We start from the raw sequence: 16,807 nt of genomic DNA, 5'->3' as shown, positions 1-16,807 counted from the left end.
GTCCTCAAACACTGACTGCAGACCCTGAGGGACAACCACTGTATCTTGGAGTGCCCATGGCCATCGAGACAAGGACACAGTACCAGACAGTAGAGTGTGAGTTCCCTAACAGATGTGTGAAGTACAGGGGGACTTCTGGTACAGTCTAGCTTTCCTTCACTTGAGGCACATGGCCTCTCTGCCTACTTTGGGCTCCTTATATCTTGGAAATTGAAGGGAGGATCCAAGGGACATTAACTAAGTTGCTCCACCCCAGAAACCCTACATCCTAGGACTCAGACCCATGATTCCCCCTTGGAGCAATGATAGATCTCCAGACCTTCCCAACTGTTCTCTGAGCCCTGATCCTACCATGGCCTCTGGTCAAGAAGCAGCCACAAACCACAGCTTCCTGCAGTTATCCAGATGTAGCCATCAGACCACCCCTCACTCAACACTCAAGATGCTTGACTCTTCTCTCTTCAGGTAAAGGACTGTCTCCTATCCAGGTACTTCAGCCCTGCTTTCTCCTTCAGCTCCTGCCCACCTCTCTACTCAGGGCCCCAGAGAGGCTGTCTGCAGCCATTGCATACCCATCTACACAGAATGATTTTAGAACAGCTACGGAACTGCTTTTTCCAGGTCACACTTGTTGATGCTCTAGAAGTTTCCTGGCTTTCAGAATCCCTGACCTGTTCCACAGCTCCCGAAACCCTCTCTGAGGTGGCTTCTATGGTTTTTGGAGAACATAAATCATCCTCCAAAGCCTGGAGACCTCAAGGCTTACTGGACATGAGAATGATAGTGTAGCAACCACTGGCAAGTATGGAGGCCGGACCACAAGAGCCCAAGAACTTGGTCAAACATTAATCTTGATGTTTTGGATAATTTTGGTGAAATTAATATTTAAATCATGAACTTCAAATAATATAGATTCCTTTCATGATATGGATTGCTTCATCTAGCTTACTGGAATACAAAGATTGAATTCGCCTGAACAAGAAATTTTGCTGGCTGATGACTTTGAACATGAACAGTAATTCCTCCCTGGGCTTCCAGCCTGACAGCTCCTTCAGATTCTGAACTTGCCATCTTCAAGCTGTGGGCATCAATTCCTGAAAAAATCTTAATCTCTCTGTATTTGCGCGCGCGCGCACACACACACACACACACACACATGCACACACACACACACCATTTTGTTTCTCTAGAAAATGCTATAATAAATCAGCTATGTCATCTGCTATCCATGGAGTGCTCACTACAGTCTCTCATAGATGGGCTCATTGAAATACAGGGGCTTGTACTGGTAGACTTCCTTCTCAAGCTAGGAAGGAATAGAGGGTCCTAAGTCCAAAAACACTAAGCCTTTTATGAGTCACAAATATCTTTGAAAATGTGAGGAAAGCCACAGAAAATCTTCCAGAAAACATTGTATATGCCTCAATACAGTGCTGCTTTTGACCCCTGCCTGGGGCTCCACAGTTAACTACACATGTGTTAGACTTGAAACTTGGGGAGAACAGGAAGTGTTAACATTCACTACAGCTTCCCTGGTGCACTGAACCCTGAACATAATGGCACTCAGTGGCTTCAGGATTCACAGAGTTTAGTCCAGACAGATGTTTCTGATCAGGTGTAGTCAAGGCTCTCTCAACAGAGAGAATCACAGAAAGATCAAGTTCAAGTTTCAGAGAGAAGACAAATCTAGTCACTGATACCTATGCCCCTCCTCCCAGCAGAGGCTGGCTAGAGTCGTGGGTACACATCCACAGGACTCACAGTGACCTGGGCAGAGGGTCAGTGGGATGAACACCCACAGATGACCAACTCTGCCCACCTCCCCTGCCCTGCCAATACTACCTGCAAGAGATAAACCAAAACCCACAGCACCTGAAAATGCCAAACCTGGGCTTGGCCTGAGCAGAGCCGACAGCACAATACTGAAAAGAGAACCCATAGAGGAGACGTCTGGGTTGCATGTGCTAAACAAGATTGCCACCAGAGGCCAATCAGAGCTCTTCAAAACTTCTACGTCAGAAACCACTAGGACACACACAAGTGTCATGTGTGAGCATAGAGAAGAAAGCAAATACCTCTCCCTGACACCCACTCTCTATGGTGTGGATGTAGTTTGCCCTCTAAAAGTTCATGTGCTCAAAGCTTTGTCCCTAGTGTGGCAATCCTGAAGATGGTGGTACCTTTAAAAATGTGGTGTCTAGGGACTGGGGAGATGGCTCAGAGGCTAAAGTACTTAGAACCTCATAAATGCCCATCTATACTCCCAGCACTCTGAAGGTAGAAAGTGAGGATTCCTGGAGCAAGCTGGCTAGCTATACCAGTTGAGTTGCTGAGGTCCAGGTTTAAGTGAAAGACCCTGCTTCAGCAATCAACTTCTGACCTCTATACACCACACACACATATATATACCCACACACATATTAACATGTGCACACAAATACACACGTAAAACAGAGGTGGATTCACTGGAAGGTGATTAGGTAATTGGGGAATTCTCCTATGGAATGGTTCAGTGGAACAATACCAGAGGACTGCATGGAGATTGTAATACTTGTGAGGCCAAGGGTCCTATAACACTTAAAGGGGCAAGGTCCCAATATCTGCACAAGGATGTTAAGCTTGTAGGGCCAATGGTTCTAATGTCTGAGATCTGCACAGGGATGTAAAACTGCTAGGTTCAAGGGTTCTGATGCCTGGTTTTTCCTAGGATGATAACATTTGTAAGTGTTGTGCCCAGATCGTAACCCCCAGAGAGACCACCAAGGACGAGCATACCAGAATGCAAAAGCAAGGTTTATCTGTTACAAGTCATGACAGGGAACTCATCTCAAGTGAGGCAGAGAAGAGTTACTCTTTCTTGGGGAAGTTAGTTTTTATAGGCAAAACCCATAAAATTTCTTAGAGGGGAGGGGGTTAGTAAGGGTCCATCCTTGATTGGTCCAGTTTTTCCCGGACCTGGACTTTATCTTATTCTAGCTTATCTGTTTGCCCTGTCAGGAGTTTTACAACTCCTCTCCGGGGTCTGGTCATGTTATATCCGGAGAGGGGCATCTCGTGGTTAATTGGTTACCATCAGACATCCTGACTCTGTTCTTTTGTTCCTGGGGCTGGCGCCATCATTTCTGGGGACTTGAAACTGGCCTGGGTCTATCTATATTGAGATATCTTTGTCTAAGGTCCCCTTTTTGAGACAATAGAGTGAGGGTCTTGTTGTGCCTAGATCGTGTCCCCAAAGCTGCCACTGGAGACTTTAGGTACAGAATGCAAAAGTAAGGTGTTTTCTAAGTTTATAAGCCTCCAGGGAGGCTCTTCCAAATCTCTCACTCACAGCAGGGAGGTTGGAAGGAGCACTACCCTTTCTTTGTGAGGCTAGTTCTTAAAGGCACAGACCATATAATTTATTTTAACCCGCCTCCCTTTTTAGTCTTTTGGTCGAATATCCTGACTGTTTTCCAAAGTCCCTGTAGCAGATACAGCCACCTGGGGAAAAGGGGTCTAAGTTCTTATCTACACTTAGGAATCCTGGTTTAAGCTTCTCTTTGTCTGTAGGGGATAGAGTGGGGGGGTTTTACTGAGGTATCACAGTAAGGTCTACCTATTTTCCCATTCTGTGATACTACCCACTAAGGGAAATGAAAGTTACTAGAGACCAGCATTTAAAAAGCTTTCCTTGCCCAACCGCAAGTCCTATCCACATAGAACAAGAGTCCTCAGCCAGCTGATTATCTTGTTCCCAGTAATAATCTTTGATTTGTAACATAACTGCTTAGAACTCCTAAATGCAGGAGGCACACCTCACCCACTGGCTTTTCCTAATGAGTCTACCCAAATCAAGTATGCTGTGCTATCTCCACTCCCAAGCCTAGCTCTGCCCCCACAGCAGCTTCTGCACTGGCCCAGCCTGAAGCTATAATCCATATCAGACCAAGAAAAGAAGTCCACATGCCCAGGTCTATTGAGAGCTGCTGGTAGCAAAAGTCCATGGAGTATACAGCAGTGACAACTAGAGTTCAGAAGGTCAACCTATCAGAACTAAGGGTTCTGTTAGAGGAAACCATCATGCAAGGCATTATGGAATTACTGCCTTTTGAATGAACTGACTGTCTCTTGTAAACTTGTGCATTTCCATGTTATGTGTACATGTAATCTCACAATTACACCTCAATCTTGGGCACAAGTTTCCCTATACATTTGGGGTAATTGGATAACTGTCCCCAGCTGTGCTTGTTTTTTATTAACATACATCTGGCCAGGGCCATTCTCTGAACAAAAGTATTTCAGCAAAGATACCTCTTTCCAAGGACAAAACTGCACATAAGTAAACATTAGCTCATCTCACTCACAAATAGAGAAAAGAACCACTAACAATTAAGTTCTCAACTCCTTACCTTCACCCCAGGTTATTTATACAAGACCCTAATTTAAGAGATTTACTGCTCACATTCCTGAGATGATGTTTTAGCCATTTGCTAGTTACTGAGTTAAGGTGATTACTCCCCACAGACACAAGGAGATTGTCAAGGCCAGGCAGGTGATGGGTGCCAAGTTTCTTTCTTGTGTAAATTAAGTTTCAATTCCTCCTCAGTCAGGTGCTTTTCCTGGATTCCCTAACTGATCATAGCCTGTAGTTGACCCTACCAGAGAACTCCCCTTTAGTCACTCCCCTTTTGGGTTGTAATTGGAAGCTGACTTTTATTGCTTTATGTGTGGATCCTTATCACCCATCTCTGTGACCCTGAAAACTTCAAGCCTTGCATTGCTTTGCCAAAGAATTACTGCATGTGTATATATACTGGTTCTCTGAGAGCACAAGGGAGAATTGATTGAGAAGAACAAAGATGAGGACGGAGATGGGAAGAACTAGACAGAGATGAGAGAACAGCAGAAGGGACTGAGAGCAGGAGGGACTGAGAGGAGCTAAGGATGAGAACAGAAAAGAAACTGTGTAGATAGAATTGACTTAGAAGAATAACATGAATGGACTAAAGAACTCAATGTGCTTAGATTCATTTGATATCCCTCAGATTAGAATCCTGACTGGTTATTAGACTCTTCCACGGACCCTGGGAGAAAACAATAAAGGCTGGACCTTTTATTGTTTTTGGTACAGGTCATGTCACAAAAAACAAACAATATGAAATACCAAGATAATATGTTCCCTCCCTCTCCAACCCATCCACTAGTCCTATAGAAATGTTCTCCAGTGAGAATTACTTAGATAAACCTCAGCACATAGACATTAAGAGAATAATCATAAACTTGAACAAAGAATCCATGGAGATTAAAGAAGACATAAAAAAACTCAATGAACTTAAAAGGAGTACAGCAAAAAGCACCTAAAGTATGTCCAAGAAAAGACAAATACATAGATAAATAAAATGATGAGGATAACACAAGCTTCAAAAGCTTATTTAAATAAAGAGCTAGAAATATATATATATATATATATATATATATATTTTTTTTTTTCTTTTTGGTTTTTCGAGACAGGGTTTCTCTGCGTAGCTTTGTGCCTTTCCTGGAGCTCACTTGGTAGCCCAGGCTGGCCTCGAACTCACAGAGTTCCGCCTGGCTCTGCCTCCCGAGTGCTGGGATTAAAGGCGTGTGCTGCCACCGCCGCTGCCGCCGCTGCCACCCGACTAAGAGCTAGAAATACTGAGAGCTCAAGCTGAAATGAAAATGGAATTGGCCCCGACTTCCCTTCTCGACCAGAGACTTCCGGTCCAGATAAGAGCTTCCATCCTGCCCTGGAGTTCCCATTTGGACAAGAGAACTCCCATCTGGACAAGAGAGAGAGACTTCCTTAAACTGTCAGCTCTTTCTGAACCAAGTACACTGATAAGACCAAGAAGGAACCACAAGGAGATGGGCAGACGTCAAGGCAGAAGTACATACAACAAAATGAAGAGCAATACAGCATCACCAGAACCTAGCCCGCCTCCAACATCTAGACCTGAACATCAAAAATTGGAAGAAGCAGAAGAAAATAGCCTTATGAGTAACATCATGAAGAAAGTAGAGGCTTGTGTAGAGGAAAAGACAAAAAAAATGGGAAGAACGCTGTAAACAACTAGAGGAAAGGGCAAACAAATTAGAAGAAAACAATAAAGTCCTGGAAGAAAACAATAAAGTCCTGGAAGAAAACAATAAAGTACTGAAAGAAAATCATGAAAAAGCAATGAAACAAATAAAGGAAACAGTCCAAGACCTGAAAAGGGAAATTAAAAAAATAAAGAAGACACAAACAGAGGGAATGCTGGAAATAGAAAACCTGAGTAAAAGGTCGGGAACTTCAGATGCAAGTATAACCAACAGAATGCAAAAGATGAAAGAGAGGGTCTCTGGCATTGAAGATACAGTAGAAGAAATAGTTTCATCATCAAAGGAAACACTAAAGCCAACAAAGTCATGAACCAAAATGTCCAAGAAATTTGGGACACCATGAAAAGACCAAACCTATGAATTATAGGGATAGAAGAAGGTGAAGAATACCAACTCAAAGGCACAGAAAATATATTCAACAAAATTATAGAAGAAAACTTTCCCAACTTAAAGAAGGAAATGCCTATGAAGAAACAAGAAGCCTATAGAACACCAAACAGATTAGACCCCAAAAAAAAGTCCCCTCGACACATAATAATTAAACAACTAAATGTACAGAATAAAGAAAGAATATTAAGAGCAGCAAAGGAAAAAGGCCAAGTGACCTATAAAGGTGAACCCATCAGAATTACACCCAATTTCTCAATGGAGACTTTGAAAGCCAGAAGGACCTGGACAGATGTAATGCAGACACTAAGAGACCATGGATGTCAGCCCAGACTAATATACCCAGCAAAACTTTCAATCATCATAGACGGAAGGAACAAGACATTCCAAGACAAAGCCAGATTTAAACAATACCTATCCACAAACCAGTCCTACAGAAAGCACTAGAAGGAAAATTCCAACCGAAGGAAGTCAGATACACACTCGAAAACACAGGCAATAGATAAAGCTACAACAGTAAACCCCAAAGAGAAGTACACACACACACTACCACCAAAAATAACAGGGATGAACACTCACTGGTCGTTAATATCCCTTAATATCAACAGACTTAATTCACCTATAAAAAGACATACGCTTACAGAATGGATACAAAAGCAGGACCCATCTTTCTGCTGCATACAAGAAACACATCTCAAATTCAAAGACAGACACTACCTAAGAATAAAAGGCTGGGAAAAGACTTTCCAATCAAGTGGTCTTAAGAAACAAGCGGGGGTAGCCATCCTGACATCCAACAAAATAGACTTCAAACTAAAATCAATCAAAAGAGATCAAGAAGGGCATTACATCCTCAACACAGGAAAGATCCACCAAGATGAAGTTTCAATTCTGAACATTTATGCCCCAAACACAAGGGCACCCACATATGTAAAAGAAACATTACTAAAGCTTAAACCACATATAAAACCCCACACATTAATAGTGGCAGATCTCAACACCCCACTTTCACCAGTGGACAGATCTCCCAAATCGAAACTTAACAGAGAAATAAAGGACTTAACTGATGTCATGACCCAATTGGACCTAATAGATATCTACAGAACATTCCATCCTAACAAGAAAGAATATACCTTCTTCTCAGCACCCCATGGAACTTTCTCTAAAATCGACCACATACTTGGCCACAAAGCAAATCTCAACAGATACAAAACAATCAGAATAACCTCCTGTGTTCTATCAGACCACCATGGTTTAAAGCTAGATTTCAACAACAACAAAAACTACAGAAAACCTACAATCTCATGGAAACTGAATAATGCTCAACTGAATCACCAATGGGTTAAGGAAGAAATAAAGAAAGAAATTAAAGACTTCCTAGAGATCAACGAAAATGAAGACACCACATACCCAAACTTATGGGACACTATGAAAGCAGTGCTAAGAGGGAAATTCATAGCACTAAATGTCCACATAAAGAAGCTGGAGAAATCTCACACTTACAGCATACCTGAAAGCTCTAGAACAAGAAGAAGCAATGTCTCCCAGGAAGAATAGATGCCAGGAAATTATCAAATTGAGAGCTGAAATCAATAAGATAGAAACAAAGAGAACAATACAAAAAATTAATGAAACAAAGAGTTGGTTCTTTGAGAAAATCAACAAGATAGACAAGCCCTTATCCAAACTAACCAAAAGACAGAGAGAGAGAATCCAAATCAACAAAATCAGAAATGAAAAGGGGGACATAACAACAGACAAGGAGGAAATCCAGAGAATTATAAGGTCATATTTCAAAAACCTCTACTCCACAAAACTGGAAAACCTAAAAGAAATGGACATTTTTCTGGATGGGTACCACATACCTAAGTTAAATCAAGACCAGATAAACTATTTAAATAGTCCAATAACCCCTAAGGAAATAGAAACAGTCATTAAAAGTCTCCCAACCAAAAAAAGCCCAGGACTAAATGGTTTCAGTGCAGAATTCTACCAGATCTTCAAAGAAGAGTTAATACCAATACTCTCTAAATTGTTCCACATAATAGAAACAGAAGGAACATTACCAAACTCCTTCTATGAGGCTACAATTATCCTGATTCCTAAACCAAACAAGGATGCAACAAAGAAAGAGAACTACAGACTGATCTCCCTCATGAACATTGATGCAAACATACCCAATAAAATACTGGCAAACAGACTCCAAGAACACATCAGAACAATTATCCACCATGATCAAGTAGGCTTCATCCCAGGGATGCAAGGGTGGTTCAACATACAAAAGTCCATCAATGTAATACACCATATAAACAAACTCAAAGAAAAAAACCACATGATCATCTCACTAGATGCAGAAAAGGCATTTGACAAAATCCAACACCCCTTCATGATAAAAGTCTTGGAGCGATCAGGAATACAGGGAACATACCTAAACATAATAAAGGCAATTTACAGCAAGCCAACAGCCAACATCAAATTAAATGGAGAGAAACTCAAAGCAATTCCACTAAAATCAGGAATGAGGCAAGGCTGTCCACTCTCCCCATACTTATTCAATATAGAACTTGAAGTTCTAGCCAGAGCAATAAGACAACATAAGGAGATTAAGGGGATACAAATTGGAAAGGAAGAAGTCAAGCTTTCCCTATTTGCAGTTGACATGATAGTATACTTGAGTGACCCCAAAGATTCCACCCAGGAACTGATAAAGCTTATAAACACCTTCAGCAACATAGCAGGATACAAGATCAAATCAAAAAAATCAGTATCCCTCCTATATACAATGGACAAAGAAGCTGAGAAGGCAATTAGAGATACATCACCCTTTACAATAGCCACAAATGACATAAAATACCTTGGGGTAACACTAACCAAGCAAGTGAAGGACCTCTATGACAAGAACTTTAAGTCCCTGAAAAAAGAAATTGAAGAAGCTGTCAGAAAATGGAAAGATCTCCCATGCTCATGGATAGGCAGGGTTAACATAGTAAAAATGGCAATCTTACCAAAAGCAATATACAGATTCAATGCAATCCCCATCAAAATACCAACACAATTCTTCACAGACCTGGAAAGAATAATACTCAACTTCATATGGAAAAACAAAAAACCCAGGATAGCCAAAAGAATCCTGTACAATAAAACAACCTCTGGAGGCATCACAATCCCTGACTTCAAGCTCTACTATAGAGCTACAGTAATAAAAACAGCTTGGTATTGGCATAAAAACCGACATGTGGACCAATGGAATCGAATTGAAGACCCTGACATTAATCCACACACCTATGAACATATAATTTTTGACAAAGAAGTCAAAAGGGTACAATGGAAAAAAGAAAGCATCTTCAACAAATGGTACTGGCATAACTGGATATCAACGTGTAGAAGGCTGCAAATAGATCCACATCTGTCACCATGCACAAAACTTAAGTCCAAGTGGATCAAGGACCTCAACATAAATCCAGCTACTCTGAACCTGCTAGAAGAGAAAGTAGGAAGTAGTCTTGAACGCATTGGCATCGGAGATCACTTCCTAAATATAACACCAGTAGCACAGACACTGAGAGAAACAATCAATCAATGGGACCTCTTGAAACTGAGAAGCTTTTGTAGAGCAAAGGATACAGTCAACAAGGCAAAGCGACAGCCTACAGAATGGGAAAAGATCTTCACCAACCCCACATGTGACAGAGGACTGATATCCAGAATATATAAGGAACTCAAGAAATTAGACATCAAAACGACCAACAGTCCAATTGAGAAATGGGCTTTAGAACTAAACAGAGAATTCTCAACAGAGGAAACTCAAATGGCTGAAAGACATCCCTAATCATCAGGGAAATGCAAATCAAAACAACTCTGAGATACCACCTTATGCCTGTCAGAATAGCTAAGATCAAAAACACTGAAGACACTTTATGCTGGAGAGGATGTGGATCTAGGGGAACTCTCCTCCACTGTTGGTGGGAATGCAAGCTTGTACAACCACTTTGGAAATCAATATGGTGCTTTCTTAGAAAATTGGGAATCAATCTCCCCCAAGATCCAGCTATACCACTCCTGGGCATATATCCAAGAAATGCTCAATCATACCACAAGAGCACTTGCTCAGCTATGTTCATATCAGCATTGTTTGTAATAGCCAAAACCTGGAAACAACCTAGATGCCCTTCAACTGAAGAATGGATAAATAAATTGTGGCACATATACACAATGGAATACTACTCAGCAGAGAAAAACAATGACATCATGAGGTTTGCAGGCAAATGGATGGATCTAGAAAAAATCATCCTGAGTGAGGTAACCCAGACTCAGAAAGACAAATATGATATGTACTCACTCATAGGAGGGTGCTAGATGTGGAACAAGGATGACTGGACTGCTACTCACATCACCAGTGAGGCTACCTGGAAAACGGGACCCCAAGAAAGACACGGAGAAATGGATGAGATCTACATAACAGCCTGGACATGAGTGGGAGCAATGAAGGGCGAGGGTTGAGGGAAAGAGAGCGGGAGATCCCAGCTGGATCAAGAAAAGAGAGGGAGAACAAGGAATAGGAGACCGTGGTAAATGAAGACTACGTGAGAAAAGGAAGAAACAAAGAGCTAAAGAGGCCCACAGAAATTCACAAAGATATCCCCACAAAAGACTGCTGGCAATGGTCGAGAGACAGCCGGGACTGACCTACTCTGGTGATGGGATGGCCAAACACTAATAGTTGTGCCATAAACCCCATCCAAGGACTGAGGAATCTGGATGCAGACATCCACAGCTAGACCCCGGGTGGAGCGCTGGAGGTCTAATTAGTGAGAAAGAGGAGGGTTTATATGAGCAAGAATTGTTGAAACCAAGGTTGGATAAAGCACAGGGACAAATAACCAAATGAATGGAAACACATGAACTATGAACCAAAGGCTGAGGGGCCCCCAACTGGATCAGGCCCTCTGAATAGGTGAGACAGTCGATTGGCTTGATCTGTTTGGGAGGCATCTAGGCAGTGGTACCAGGTCCTGGGCTCGTTGCATGAGTTAACTGTTTGAAACCTGGGGCTTATGCAGGGACGCTTGGCTCAATCTGGGAGGAGGGGACTGGACCTGCCTGGACTGAGTCTATCAGGTCGATCCCAGTCCTTGGGGGAGACCTTGATCTGGAGAGGTGGGAATGGGGGTGGGCTGGGGGGAAGGGGAGGGGGGCAGGAAGGGAGAGAACAAGGGAATCTGTGGCTGTTATGTAGAACTGAATAGTATTGTAAAATAAAAAAATAATAAAATAATAAATTAAAAAAAAAGAAAATGGAATTGAAAACTCAATGACCCAATTGGAAAACTCATGGGGAAAGTCTTATAAGTAGGATCAAGGAGAAGACAAAATATCTGAATTTTAAGATAAAGAAAAGAGGGCTGGAGAGATGTCTCAGGGGTTAAGAGCACTGGCTGCTCTTCCAGAGGTCCTGAGTTCAATTCCCAGCACCCACATGGTGGCTCACAACCATCTATAATGAGATCTGGTGCCTTCTTCTGGTGTATAGGCATACTATATAAGTGGTAAATAAATAAAAATCTTTTAAAAAATGATAAAGAAGAAGAATTAGACCACACAAGCAAAGAATATGAAAAAATATTTTAAACACATGAAAGAATTATAAGATACCAAGACAAGATCAAATCTTCAGATTATAAGCATAGATGAAGGAGTAGAATACAAAGTCAATGGCATAGATCAGATCTTCAACAGAATTACAGAAGAAAAACTCCCCAAATTAAGGAGAAACATACACATACAGATACAAGAAGCACCTAGAACACCAAAAAGATGGGACCAGAAAAGAAACTCCCATATCAGTCAGGGTTCTCTAAAGGAACAGAACTGATAAGATGAATGTCTATATAAAGGAGCCTTACATGCTGTGGTCCTGCTAGTCCACCCATCACTGTCTCCCAAGAATCCAGAAGTTGTTCATTCCGTGAGGCTGCATGTCTCAGTTGTTCCTCAGCTTATGTTGGAATCCTGAAGAAGCAGGCTCTAACACCAGTGAAGGAATGCTAATGTAGCAGGGTAGAAGGACTTGTCAGGGAGAGTGAAGGCAAACAGGCAAAAAGCAGAAGCCCCCTTCTTCCATGGCCTTTACATGGGCCCAGGTGTGGCCTAGGTATAGGGCGGGTCTTTTGACCTCAATGATCCAAATTTAAGGTAGATCTTCCCACTTCAAATGATCCAATCAAGAAAAGTCCATGACAGGTGTGCACAGCTGCTTAGGTTTGTCGTTAATTCCAAATGTAGTCAAGTTGACAACAAGAACAGCCATCACATCCCCACAGTACACTACAGTTAAAACACCGGATAGATGTACAGAATAAAGAGAGAGTACTGAGGACTGTGAGAGAAAAAGCACAGACCACATAGGAAGGAACACCTGTTAGGATCACAGGCAACTTCTCATGGAAACTTTAAAAGACAGAAGGGCCTGGAGCAATACACTTCAAGAAGGCCATGGATGCCAACCCAGATGACTATACCCAGCAAAACTTCCTACCATAGTTGAAGGAGAAGGAAAATCTTACATAATATAAACAAGCTAAAAGAATTCACATCCAGGCCCAGCGGCAGTGGCGCACGCTTTTAATCCCAGCATTCAGGAGGCAAAAAAAAAGAATTCATAGCCATCAAATCAGACTTATAGAAAGTACTGGAAGCAATACTTCAGTGTGAAGAGAGGAATAAACACAGTTCATAGATCAGTGCCTTGTTCAACTATCATCAGAGAAGCCTCCTCCTGCACCAGACGGGAATAAATAGAGATCCACAGCCAGAAACATGCAGAGAGCAAGACCTTGAAATACTCAGCCCTAAAAGGGATGCCTCCATCAAATCTCTCCCCCTCAGGGCTCAGGGAAACCTGTAGAAGAGGAGGAAAAAAAAGTGAAAGAGCTAGAGGGGGTGGAGGATGCCAGGCAATCAAAGGCCTTCTAGACACAGCAGAGCTGGTGCACATGTGAACTCCCAGAGATTGACAGCATGCACAGCCTGCATGGGTCTGCACCACATAGGGTCCCAGAGCTGAAAGGAGGGTACACATACCCGTCCCTAACCCAGAAGCTATCTCCAGTTGGTAGCTATTTGCAAATGAAATACTAGTTTTCTCCAAGGAAGTCTCACTGGGGAAACAAACCACTCTTAAAGAGAGGCCCCGTGCCCAGCTGCAGAGGCCAGCACAGCACAAGCCAACAGCATCTGGGGGGGGGGGGGTTTGTCTCATAAAGTCAGAGCGTGTGGTGTGTGTGTGTGGGGGGGGGTTCCTTCAGGTCCTTTGTGTACATATTTTGGCTTCCAGTTTTGGATTTTTATGGGATTCCTGAGTGATCCAACATGTGTGTCTCTGTGTCTATATGTGTTTCTTGTGCTTTTTCTTTGGCTTTTTTTCTTGTTTGGTTATTTTTTTCTATTCCAATTTGTTTGCTTTTTATTTATCTTATTGTATTTTATTTTATTAAACTATCTTAGAACAAACCTATTCCTTAGATACCTGTTTATTTTCTAACAATAGACAGAAAAGGTACAGATCCAGATGGGAGAGGAAGAGGGGAGGAACTGGTAGGAGGAGGAGGAGAAACCATAATCAGAATATATCATATTAAAAAAAACCTATTTTCAATAAAGGAAAAAATAAGGGAATGATGATTACAGGAACCAAAAATGCTCATTCTTCATGACTTTTATCAATTAAAATAAACACAATATTCAAACTTCATAATTCCACAATGACTTTAAAAATAAGCAACTCGGTGGTGGGCTGGAGAGATGGCTCAGAGGTTAAGAGCACTGACTGCTCTTCCAGAGGTCCTGAGTTCAATTCCCAGCACCCACATGGTGGCTCACAACCATCTGTAATGAGATCTGGCACCCTCTTCTGGCGTGCAGGCAGAACACTGTATACATAATAAATAAATAAATCTTTAAAAAAAAAAATAAGCAACTCTTTGGAAAAACACACCTATGTAATAGAAATACAAGAAAAATGGGAAACTTTTTATAGAACACCACAAGATGATATCAAAAGTTTAATGTCAATTGTAGCTATATCAACTATTCTGTCTTGTCTCCATATAGACGCTTCTTTTGAAGACCTAAAGGACTATATTTCTATCTCTGACAAAGGTCCTATTAGATCAGTGGGTAACTGGCCAGAAAAATCTCATGTGGCCTCAGAGATGCCTGCCTATGCGTGTTGACATGAGAATGGAAAATAACACACTCTTCAAAACCCTATTTTACAGAAACCGGTAACAAAAAGAAGACTCTCCATAACTTTATGGTGATGTGATAATTTGATAGGAGCAATTACTATAGACATGATCAGAACATACTTAGTCTGCGTGAAGTTGAATTCATATTCTTATGAAAACATGAAGAAAATATTGACTTTAATAATGATATTCAAGGGACAGCTGTAGTTGCTGTAATAGGTCTTCTTACAGTCCTGACCTCAGAATATAAAATCTTATTTCTTGAAGCAGGATGCTGCTCTACAAAAAAATAAAAATAAAAAAACAAAAAGAACTGCAAATCTTATCGTCTATGGTAGAAAATGGCTCTGAGTGGAAGAAGCAGGAAAAAGACCCGGATGTTCAATAAAAATGGCTTACTGGACAGAGTACTTAAATATATCATTATCAGACACACTTACCCACTCAGCTCTAGAAAGTGTATTTACTCCATTTGAAAATAAACGAAAAAGTCTTCAATTGTTATGAAGAGTTGTGGGTGCTGACCAGCTTTTTACTCCTGATGTAAACAAAAGCAGGGATAATGTCAAAGAGAGATCTATGATATTTCCATTCAGTCCCACACAGCAAAGTCAGAGGGAAGCCTGAAGAACCATTACCACTTGCAAAAGGAAGGTATTGCCAACAGCAGTCTTTGGGTGCCAAGATGGGTGACCTTGGCACCAGGTCAAGGAAATGGCATGCATGCAGTTCTAGTTACGGCATTGACTGCATCATTCTCTATCAAACACCACACTTCCCAGATTCCCAAAAAGGCACCGGAAAGACAACTGATGCTGAACGGTTAGTGCCTATAATCCCAGCGCTGGAAGGCAGAGACAAGAGGATCCCAGGGGGTGGCTCGCCAACCGTTTAGGTGAATCAGCAGCACCTGGTCCAGTGGGAGAAGGTGGAGACCGAAGAAGACACACAATGTCAGTCTCCGGCACCCATGTGCACATACATTTATATGGATTTGACAACCAGCGCCATAAAAATAAATAAATGGTGGTCAAATATTGTGGCCAGGGATTGCGATCCCAGGACTTGGAAGCCAACGCTTGGAGGACGAGTTCAAGGTTATCTTTGCCTACACAGTTTCAGTTCGAGCCAGCCTTGCACCAGATGAGATGTTAACACAATAAACAAAACAAAAATATCAAAACACGAGGGATATGGCAAAAATAGTACTAAGGGGAAAATTTATACCAAAAATGCTTATGGAAGAAAATATATCAAATTAATAATGTAGCACTAAGCCTCAAAGAACCAGGAAGGAAAGGCCAGGTAGTGGTGGCCCATGCTTTTAATCTCAGCACTCAGGAGGCAGAGGCAGGTAAATCTCTGAGTTTGAAGCCAGCCTGTTCTACAGAGTGAGTTCTAGGACAGCCAGGGCCATACAGAGAAATCCTGTCCAAAACAAAAGACAGAAAGTTGCAGGTAAATGGATGGAATATTATATTGAATCTACAAGGGTGACCCTAGCAATGGTGGGTATAGAACCTGAGCTAGCCATCTCCTGTAACCAGGAAAGTCTTTCAGTGGAGGGAGCGGGACCCCAACCCAGCCACACAATCGCTGACCTACATTTCGCCCTGCCAACAAGATGTGCTGGGAGAAAGGTGGTGCAAAAATAATGGGAGTAGCCAACCAAAGATGGGTCCAGCTTGAGACCCATGCCATGAGAGGGAGCCCACCTGCCACTGCCTGGAGGGCCAGGACCCAGAGGCAGGACAGCCCAGAGAACTAGGACAGAACCAAGCATGACTGGCAATAAAAGAAAAGAAAAAGTCAATGGAATGATTCCTAACAATATTCTGCTGTCCTCATAGACTGGTGCCTAACTCAGTTGTCATCAGATAGGCTTTACCCGGCAACTGATGGAAACAGATGCAGAGACCCACAGCCAAACATTGAGTGGGCCTTGGGGAATCCTACGGAAGAGGGGGAGGAAGAATTGTAGGAGCCAGAGGGGTCAAGGACATCACAAGAAAACCACAGAATCAACTAACCTGGGCTAGTAGGAGCTCACAGAGTCTGAACTGCCTGCCATC

This window comes from Peromyscus leucopus, chromosome 12 (genome assembly GCF_004664715.2).
Source record: "Peromyscus leucopus breed LL Stock chromosome 12, UCI_PerLeu_2.1, whole genome shotgun sequence".
NCBI classification, from domain to species: Eukaryota; Metazoa; Chordata; class Mammalia; order Rodentia; family Cricetidae; genus Peromyscus; species Peromyscus leucopus.
This window is presented reverse-complemented; position numbering follows the sequence as displayed.